Consider the following 11,410-nt stretch of genomic DNA (forward strand, 5'->3'; position numbering starts at 1 on the left):
AAGCTAAATCACATTTCTCTTCACTTTTTGCATGAAAATAATGTCTAATAAAATTAGGACTTTGAGAAATCAATTTCTTAAGTTAAATTAGATGTTACTTCACGTTAGAGTAGTTTTTACCTTTATTTTTTCATGAATCCGAAAATACACAAAAATATACCAAAAAATACCATCCACGTTGCATAGCATTATAGTTTAGTTTGCATTGTTATATTTTCTTTGTCATGCATATTTGCCACGTCATTATGCCATGTCACGTAGTTTTGCCATGTCATTACATCTCATTTGTCATATAGGTAGATTGCATTAGCATTGCATTTAATAAAAGAAAACCCCAAAAAAATTTTTAATTCAAATCATCAAACTAAGGATTTTTCATGAAAATCGGGTACCGAAAGGGCATTAATTGAAAAGTTAATGTAACCAAGTCCCCGAATCCATTTAATCTCTGGTTCGTATGAAATAAAATATTTTCTCCCGAATACTTTATTTAGGTTTCTAATCTACCTACCATAAAAGATTAGTGGCGGCTCCAATTTAAAATCTTGGCATGTAATTGAACCTAAGTTGCGATTCGGTAGGACTTGGGAGAGTCCGAATTAGGTTAGTTAATCTAATTAACCTAATAATCCGTTAACTTGAAAAAATTCAATTTTTAGGTCGCGATGACTTGGCGACTCCATTTGGGACTATTTTTTTCAAAAAAATTCTGGTGGACTTAAGCCTAAGTGATTTTCATGTTGATTCTCCTTGATTGATGATTTGCATTTGTAATTTGTTCGTTTTTTTTTCTTTGGGTATTAATTGTTATATTGATTTTCTGATTATCTGACCTTTGTTTTGGATAATTGATAGTTGTGTCATATTGTAATTTAATATCTTGGGAACCATAAACTCTTGTGCATGAATTTTCATTTGTTTGCACTACACCATTTTCAAAACCTTAGTAAAATTTAGGACGGTATCAAGATTGGGAATCTCCTTAGCCTCGATCACGGGGAATGGGTGACCCCATCTTCGATCCCGAGCTTTGGTACGGAGGATCACCCAACCTGGCTATAATCTCATAGCATGGAATGGACCCTCGACCTAAATGAAATTCTTAAAGGCTGAGCATTGACTAATCTAATTTGGTACGGTTTGTCTATAAGATTTCGAACTTTTTCAAAAAAAAATCATAAAAAGGGCACACACCTGACACCCGTCACGCGCATGTCCGTGTAATGTCATAATGTTGGTGGGTAAGCTTTCTGATCCTTTTCGTTCAAATTACTTATCCTCGTGTACTATTTCGGTCGGTCCATGGCAATTAGGTTGGTCGTGTCTCGATTTACTACTTCATGGAGCGCATGGAATGCAAGAACATCCGAACCGTTCCAATGCCCAAGAAGGGATTAGGCAGTTGGTTTACTCAGCTGGACAGCATAGCTCGAGATTATGTGGAGCACAGATTGGGGCGTTTGGTGCATTTTTGTGAGATACGGGTCCATACCGGGCTTATTCAGGCGATTGCTCATTTTTGGTGCCCCGAGACCTCGACGTTTATATTCGGTAAGCATGAGCTTACCCCTACTTTGGAGGAATATAGCATGCTCATTGGAAAGTCCCTAGATCCGGAACCTATTAGTCCATATATCGGTACCGATCCTCCACTCTTGCTTGCTGAATTTTTGAATATTGGAATAGCTGAAGTTCAAAGAAATTTAAAAGGTAATTACGGGAATTGCTCATTCTCGTTCTTGACCGAATGTTTTAATCAAGCTATTTCATTGCAAAAAGGGAAAATTTTCTTGCTGGCTTTCTTTGGATTAGTAATCTTTCCACATTGTAAAAATTCGATTAACCCAAAGATAGCTTACTTCGTTCAACAAGTTTGTGAAGAGAAAAATTTCGTCAACGCAATATTGGCGGAAACTTTTATGTCTTTGAACAAGTATAAGCGAGATAAATGTGGTACTTTTAAAGGTTCGGCTGAGCTTTTGCAAATATGGTTCCTTTCTCATATTAAAGGATGTCAAAATCTTGTAACAGTCGAAAAGCTCAGAAACTTTTCTCCCCCAATCATTGTTTTCGAAGAAAAACAGGATAAAATTCCAGATTACCATTTTTGTGAGTGGATAGGATTGTTAGAGGATCCGGAACCTAGGGGTTTCCTATGGCAAGCTAGTTGGTTCAAGATAGGTATGGCTCGTTTGGCAAGCGCTGGTGCAAGACCAATCCCTTTGCTCGGATTCACCGGAGCTACTGAGTATTATCCACTACGGGTGGCACGTCAATACGGAGTTGTCCAGACCTTACCACCACCCCTAGAGGCCGAAGGTGTTCGGCTCGACTTCACCGTCAAGGTCCCAGAGCGTGAACAATCAGTGATTACCATTCGCTCATTGTGGAATTTTTGTCGGCCATCCAAGCTCAAGCTACCGAGGAAGGAGTTGCTGGGCAATGAAAAGATATATCATGCCACCCCTCAATACATCAAGAAGCATTCAATTCTTGAAGCCTTACAACCGGTAATCCCAGAGGCGCGACCTACGGCTACTCTTTATGCTCAAGTGGAAGATCTCACGCAGCAATTGGAGCGGGCAAAGAGGAAAGCGGCAGAGGCGACACGGGCATTGAAACGGTTGAAAAACAACAATGCTCTCTTGAAGTAGTAAATCGAGATCGTATCGTCATCGAGTCGTTTGGTTATTGGTCTTACATTTAATTAATTTTCTTTCCGATGTCTGGACACATTCTTTATTTTCCTAGGCCTCTTGTTAGGGAAACTTTCGTCAAGTGTTAGGCTTGTTATCCTTTAATTGCAGTTTCAGATAAATAAAACAGTTCTGTTCTCATTCTGACCTTGCTGTGTTGTAAGAATTTTTACACCCTTTTCCTGTTGGATTCAGTTTCCTCACTTCAAATGAAAAATGTTCATAAGATCTTGAACCATCTATTCAAAACATTTCGTAATGATCCATCGTGTTTTCTATTTTTTATGGAATTAATGGCCGGAGTCAGGCAGGCTGGAATTTGACACGTTCTCAGACTACAGATTCATTTTGCGATTTACTACTAGTAAACGTGCCGCATTGTTAAATTTCCAAACATGAAAGTTGTTGATCTATGTTTCAATTAACAGTCTGAAAAATTTCGGAATTAAATTCATCATTTAAAGGAGTCCTTCGTTCTTTTAACAACAGGTGGACGAAACAGTTTTCTGAACATAATTTTTGGCAAAGATGCATTAAAATGATTTGATCCATTTAGATTTAGCTCGATCGTCCAACACAAAAGTTGTTAATCAATCTCTTGACTATAAGCTGGTAACTTTTCACACCATTTTCACAATCGGATGATTTTTCATGAATAATTTCCCGAAACCCGATGAGGCTGGAACCTGCAGGTCAAAGTCACGAGTCAAGTGCTCATGAGTCTAGTATAGCCATGGATCGACTCGATGTCTCTCACGCATTATACTCATCATATGACCCTCCTTTGCAGGTAATTTATCACGGATCCTCCACACATTACCCGATCGGTGGCTAAGAAAATGGCGGACAAGGCTGAAATCAACAACGCGGTCCGGGAAGCTCTGCGAGAGCAATTCGAGGTTATGAACCAGAGGTTTGAGGGTATGATGAGCCAGATGATGGAACGTATGATGGCTGCTACTGTTGCTTCTGCTAAGCACCCGACCGGTCCGACACCTCAGAACGTCGTCTCTCCGACCCTTCCTACAAGCAATCCCGAGAAGGCTTCCGAGCATGTCCTTGATTACACCATGCCGCTAGAGGATGTTGTCATTACCGGCGCTAGCTCGAGCGCCCCATCACCAGCTCTCATCTCCCAAGCCAGCCCCGTGACTATGGGACCGTCCGTTGAAATGGCCAAGTTATTGGCCCAAATGGAGCAGCGAATCCGTGAGATGGAAGGAACGCACAACATACCCAGATTGACCTGTCTGTCTTTTCAAAGGTCACGGTGCCGGAGAAGTTTAAGATGCCCGATTTCGAGAAGTATGATGGGACTTCTAACCCGGTCCAGCACGTCCGGATGTATCGGGCAAGAATGAACAAGCATGCGACCAACGGCCCCCTAATGGTTCGGACTTTCCAGGCTAGTCTAAAGGAAGCTGCCATGAGATGGTATACGGACTACGAGATCTATCGGATGGATGATTGGGAGAAGACAGCTAATGCTTTCGTCAAACATTTTAGTTTTAACTTGGACGTGCTCACCACCGGAGAAGATCTTGAGCAGCTTGAGATGAAAAAAGGAGAAACGATCAAGCAGTATGCCACCAGGTGGAGGAACGTGGCATCTCAACCGAAACCGGTCCCTCCCGAGCGAGAGCTCATGAAGTTGTTTGTCTCCACTCTACCTCGGACAATGCGGTTGCGAATCCTTGGATCCGCTGCAACGTCGTTCGGTCACCTCATTGCAATGGCTGAAGAGGTGGAGAGTGGTATGAAGAAAGGTTGGTATGAGGATGTTGGTGCACTTGCTAAACGGTTCGCGGTAAAAAAAGACAAAGAGCCCGCCCCACAAGTGAATGTCACTTATACTCATAAGGCTCGAGTCCAAGCACCCAAGTTTCAAACCCCTAATCAACAGCCGGAGAATTTTAGTACTCGGGGACAAAGAGGATACAAGCGCAACCGGCGGTTTACTCCTTTGCCTGGTACTCTGTCGTAGGTCTTGGCCGTCCTACGTAAGAAGGACTTATTGTCAACAGAGCCTATGCGGCCAAATTATGCAACCTTTGCAAGGTACGACCCGACTAAGAAATGTGACTACCATCGAGGAGAACCCGGACATGATACAGACGGTTGTTATGTACTCAAGAATCGCATCCAAGACTTGCTCGACTGCGGGGCATTCTCGTTTCAGACAAGCAGCCAACCAAATGTTCAAAACAACCCTCTACCGAATCATTCGGGCGATGTTTGAAGAATCATCATTGAGGATGGGCTCCGGCCCTCAAGAGTAATCAATTTTCAGTTCTTTCATTTTCCCTGCGTGGGAACTTTTACTGTTTTCTAGGATTTTCCTTTTTGTTCCATGTTGCACTTTAGGATTTCAATTTTAATAAGATGTAATTCAATTGATTTAATATCAATAAAATTACATATGTTTTTTTATTATATTTTGAATCTTGTCGAAGTATCTCAAACCGACCCAATGACGATAACCAACGATAAAAAATATGTCATCTATGGTAAGCACTGAGGGTTGGGCTTCTTCAAGATATTTCGTCCCGAGGTTTTCTAAAATCGAAATGTTTTGTAAAGTTTTCAAAATAATACTGTGTGTTTAATCCTGTTTATCTATTTGGCTCCTTTATTAGATGTTTCGGGAATTTCCAAGGGGCGAGCAACAAACCGTGTATCAAGCCATTAGACAGCCGAAGTTTAATCGTTGGATCATATCCCGACATGCATCCCGATCTTAAGAGGAACCTATCTCACTAGGTTTGATCATTCCTGAAAAATAACATCCCATTTTCCTTCTTGCGGAATCAATGGAAGAGGCAGTTATCGTGAACTCCCAACTTGGGGCACATCCGGGGGCACTTCCAATCCCCGGTCGTGGCAATGCCATGATCATTGGACATGATCCATTCTGATAGAAAATGGGGCAAATCAACAGTAAACTCTGACTTGGGAAGGGAAGTATCTCCTATCTTATGTTATTCTCAATGTGACACTCTTTTTCCTCCTTGCGGGAGCACATGATTAAGATATGGTCATCTCCGAACATTTGAAGCATGTTGAGTCCTCAATTGACTGATCTCATGTGCATTTCTCTTTATACGGGGGCAATCCACTTTCTCCCCATTTCTTGAGAATTCTTTCACATCTGAATATACTTGATTTGCACTTTTTTTATTTTTAAATAATTAAATTAATTTCATTTCATCAAATTTTTGTTTGCATTGCAAATCTTCATTGGGAAATAATTTAAATCGGACAATCTATGTGATCCAATGAAATGATCATATTGAATGAGAAAACCTCGGGACGACGAAAGGCAACCCATTTCCATACACGTCCTACATTTATAATCTCCAGTGAGCCGAGTGAGAATTTCCATGCTCACAAGGTAAAGGGTTATCTCGCGAAAAGTATGACGACCAAAATGATGAGAGGCATTCATTTCCTCTATCCATACGCTACAGGTTGCCCTTTGCTTAACCCCTTTGGACGGTGCTTTCATTTCATACCCCTGTCGGGAACAACCCCACATTGGGGCAATTTTCATGAAAGTCCAAAGAATGGATAAAATTTTCTTGCTTTCACTTGCATCAATCTTCAAGTGTATTTATTGCATGTGAGTTCCATGTTAGTTCGAGTGCCTTAGACATGACGAAGAGCATTTCTTTTCTATACCATACACAATTATTCATTGCTTAACCCAATTTGAGCGGTGGATTCATTTCTTGTTAATCCGATTGGTGATCATCCTTGTGACGAAAACGGAAGTTACCTCAAAGCATCCGACGAACAAGGAACGGAGTGCCTTGGGGCATGTTCGAATGGCAAAAATAAAATGTAGAGCTTCAGATGAGGCTCTTCCTTCCTTTTGAAAAAAAAAGCTCTAAAAAAAAAAAAGAAAACGGGAGTAGGGAGTAAGAAAAGCAAAAGGCTAACCCTACAGAAAATCCTGCGCACTCACAAAAAAGAAAAGAAAAGAAAAGAGACAAGTGCAGCCAGAAAAGAAAATGGGCCCACTCTCGTGTGCAAAAAAAAAGGAAGAAAAGAAAAGGGCTCTCTAAGAAAACATCTCCGGGAAGGAAGGGAGGTCTCAGCTGAAGTTGTTCACAAAATGCTCCTCAAGAAAGATCATTTTTGAAGATCGATAAAGTTGCTCATTGGCAACAGCACCCATGCTCAAAGTGTCAAGGACGGATGATCACCAATCTTATCATCTTACTCCCTTTTATTGTAAATAGGCCTTTCATTTCTAAGCCTACCCCGAACCTATGTTACAACCCTCACCAAAAGTCTCTTCAGATTAGGGCACTTGGGTTAATGTAGGATTTTGAATTGCTTATAAATATCGCTCAAAGAAGTGTGGGCAAGATCATTTTTACTTCATTTTACAGGGTTCCTGATTTGTAAACCCGATGCAGCTGACAAGAATTTCATTTCATTTCAAAGCCAAAAATGACTCATACGAGTCCCCTTTGATAAACCTCTGACCAAGCCTGAATTACGGTCCCTATAAAAGACCTCACGGATTGGTCTAGTCATACTGATTGCGAGAGTACCTGGACCCTTGTCAAGTGTGATGATGGCAAATTTTTGAGTAATTCTCGTACCAGCATCAATGGTCGGGTTTCAAAAGCCTTTTCATGAGAATGAGTGAAAGTCCTTTCTGACTGAAGGTTCCTCATTCAATTTGTTCGGATTTATCAAAAGGATCAGACAGGCTTGCCTCATTGATAGAATTCCCCGGTGAAGCTTTATAATGCAAGCAAAAAGCTCACAAAATTTGTTAACATATGATGTTGCATTTGCTCATAATTGCACCACAAGTCATTAAGTAGGTATGATGCCAATCCTAGCCCATTCCTATTCATTGCTCGGAAAATCCAGGTAAGTTTTTCGAATCCTTTTCAAAATTGACTTTAGTTGTCATTTTGACCTCTTGTGTATTGACTTGATTCATCTCGGATGACACATTTTTTCAATACCGATTCGGTTCGGATAATACACTCCTTATACTTATGCTTTTAGTCCATGATTGACTTGCTCTCATGGTACCTTTATCCAGTTCATAATCTCGATTTGCTCTTGTGGTCTGGGTACATATCCTACTCATGATCGACCTGCTCTCATGAGGTATTTATCAAACCATGGATGGATTTGTTCTCATGGTTTCAATAAATCTTTATCAAGTTCATTGATGGATTTGCTCTCGTGTTCTTGATTTCTTTTATTCATATCATAATCTCGATTTGCTCTTGTGATCCGAATAGTTTTCCAATCCATAATCTCGATTTGCTCTTGTGGTCTGGATATTTATTTAACTCATGATTAACTTCATGAGATAATTTTATCGAACCAGGATGGATTTGCTCTCGTGGTCTCGATAAATTTTTGTTCAGTTCATAATCTCGATTTGCTCTTGTGGTCTGGATATTTATTTAACTCATGATTAACTTCATGAGATAATTTTATCGAACCAGGATGGATTTGCTCTCGTGGTCTCGATAAATTTTTGTTAAAGTCATAATCTCGATTTGCTCTTGTGGCTTTAATATTTATTCGGTTCATAATCTCGATTTGCTCTTGTGATCCGAATATTGTTTCGGGTTCATAATCTCGATTTGCTCTTGTGATCCCGAAAAACATATCTTTAACACTACACATATCTTACGCTGTCTCACGTCAGGGAGAGGTATCTGATAACAGATGGGCCCGGAACCTTGAAATCCTCGCATCGGAAGGTTGGAAATTAAGAGAATCATCAGTTTATGAGGTATACGGTAAAATAAGTATTCTCGTATACGATCCATATGCAGGTTTCTCTAATATGGGAAAATGAGAAGTTTTGGCACATGTTATTTATAGCATTGCGTACCATGCATCATTTCCTTTGCATCAAGAAAATGGGATTAGAACTCCCAAAAAAAAAAAAAAAAAAAAAAAAAAAATCTTCATCGTTCATCATTTGCATTGTCAAAATTTAGGTTTCAATTTTGTCTTTGAGCGAAACCTCTGCGAGCTTCCACTCAAAGAGGGGCAGCTGTTGACACCTAAATTTTGATTTCTCCTTATTCATTTATTTTGCATAAAAATCTGGAGTTAAATTTTAATTCCTACCAAAAATAATAGCTCATCTTTTTCATTTAATTTTAGTATTCATGCATTGCATTTTGCATTGGACCACCGACGGCAGAAGATTTGAGCTTGATTTGTTAGATGATATGAGCTTAAATAAATATAAAAAAAAAAAAAAAAAAAAAAAACGGCAATTCAAAGAAGAATTTGGGGCTATTTTAAGCTTAAAGGCCTTAATTAAAAATGTCAATTATTATGTGCCAAAAATTTCAATCAAATTAATGCAATTGGATCCTTTGGGACTTAATTGATCACATACTTTGATCCCGGGTTTGTTTGGCGGGATTAACAAAACTTAAGCCCCAAGCTTGCAAAGCTTTTCTCTATAAATAGAGCTCTTTCACTAGGGTTTTGGGGGGACGGCAATTTCCTGCTCACAAAAAGAAAGGGGATACACGTGAGCATAAGAGAAAAAGAGAGAAGTTTTTTTAAAGGTGGATTGGTTGTGTTTGGTGCTTCTCCTCCTGGCTAGGTGCCCCTTTTTGCTACTGATTCGACCTCGAATCTTGCTGCTGAGTACCCAATCTTCCTGCTGTTCAATACCGGTTTCGTCACTATCTGGGGCCGTTCTTCGCTGCTGATTGGTGCCCGGATCCACTGCTTTCCAGCCCTATTTTCACTGCTGTTCGAGGTTTATTTTGCTGCTACTTAGTGCGTAATTCGGCCACTGTTTAGTCCGGTTTTCCACAGCTGTTAAGGGAGTAATCTAGCTGCTGTTTAGTGGCTTTTCACTGCTGAATCGAGCACAAAACAGCTTTGTTTTTTGGGTATTTTTGCTACTAATCGGTGCAGATTTGTGTCGTTGTTAAAAGACGATTAGCTCAGCGTTTTAGAGTGATTTTCCTTGCAAATTGGCGTGGACTAAAGTTCAAATTAGCTGCTGCGAGTTCATCTTGCCAAGGTTTCCTTAGGCGCGCAAATCTCAGCCGATCGGTCTAAGCAAAGTCGCTTGGTGTTCAAGTTTGCTTCAAGATCAAATTAGGTAACCTTTCTAATCTATTGATATTTGGAAAATTGCTTGCTTGATTTGAATATTCGGTGGATGAAGTAAATTTCGGATATATGGTTGCCTAGTTTGGTGGATTTTGAACGTAGAGCATATCTCCCATTTTCAAAATTGTACATATCTTGAGCATAGTATATCTTTGGATATTTGATTTAAATTTAAGATAATCTGAAGTCCTATCATATCTTAAAGATATTACACACATCTTTTGGAATATTGAAGATTATCTTGTGTCTAAATTGGAATCCTTAAAAAATCCTTATCATATCTTTTACACTTGAAAAATTGTCTGAAAAATTATCTAATCCACTTTGAAGATCTCAAGAGATAACTTTTCCTAAATTTAAAAGATATCGATATCCTTTGAGGATAGGGCCATATGCCCTTTAAAATTTTGGTAATCCCCTATGGATTTTCGAAATTCATGCAGCCTTGGTTGGTTTTTACTTTTATATTTGGCATGTTTATATTCTGCATGTTGTTTGCCATTTATTGTCATAAAGTTTGAACATCTTTAAACAAACTTGCCCATAACACATGCTCCCCAATTGTGCCTTGTCACTCGGAAAACGTACATTAAAGGCAACATATGACTTCGATCTCGAAGAACGATCGTGCCCGTACGTGTGAATTAGATATCAAATCCTCGATCTCGAGGAGCGGATCGCTAATTCCTAAATAGAATTTCAAGGTTTGCCCTATGTATATAGGGACGACGGTAATTCTATAATATATTCACTTGCTAACCCTAATCTCGGGGGATGTTGTGAATAAAAATCGGAATTTCGGATTTAAAGGTGTTTTATGGGCAATATTGTTTATTTTTGTTCAAATTTCATTGTTTTCATGGTTTAAATAAATTCCTAAAAAATCCCAAAAAAAGATGTCACATTTTCTTAAGCTAAATCACATTTCTCTTCACTTTTTGCATGAAAATAATGTCTAATAAAATTAGGACTTTGAGAAATCAATTTCTTAAGTTAAATTAGATGTTACTTCACGTTAGAGTAGTTTTTACCTTTATTTTTTCATGAATCCGAAAATACACAAAAATATACCAAAAAATACCATCCACGTTGCATAGCATTATAGTTTAGTTTGCATTGTTATATTTTCTTTGTCATGCATATTTGCCACGTCATTATGCCATGTCACGTAGTTTTGCCATGTCATTACATCTCATTTGTCATATAGGTAGATTGCATTAGCATTGCATTTAATAAAAGAAAACCCCAAAAAAATTTTTAATTCAAATCATCAAACTAAGGATTTTTCATGAAAATCGGGTACCGAAAGGGCATTAATTGAAAAGTTAATGTAACCAAGTCCCCGAATCCATTTAATCTCTGGTTCGTATGAAATAAAATATTTTCTCCCGAATACTTTATTTAGGTTTCTAATCTACCTACCATAAAAGATTAGTGGCGGCTCCAATTTAAAATCTTGGCATGTAATTGAACCTAAGTTGCGATTCGGTAGGACTTGGGAGAGTCCGAATTAGGTTAGTTAATCTAATTAACCTAATAATCCGTTAACTTGAAAAAATTCAATTTTTAGGTCGCGACACTTGGCA

This window comes from Rhodamnia argentea, chromosome 5, assembly GCF_020921035.1.
Source record: "Rhodamnia argentea isolate NSW1041297 chromosome 5, ASM2092103v1, whole genome shotgun sequence".
Classification (NCBI taxonomy): Eukaryota; Viridiplantae; Streptophyta; class Magnoliopsida; order Myrtales; family Myrtaceae; genus Rhodamnia; species Rhodamnia argentea.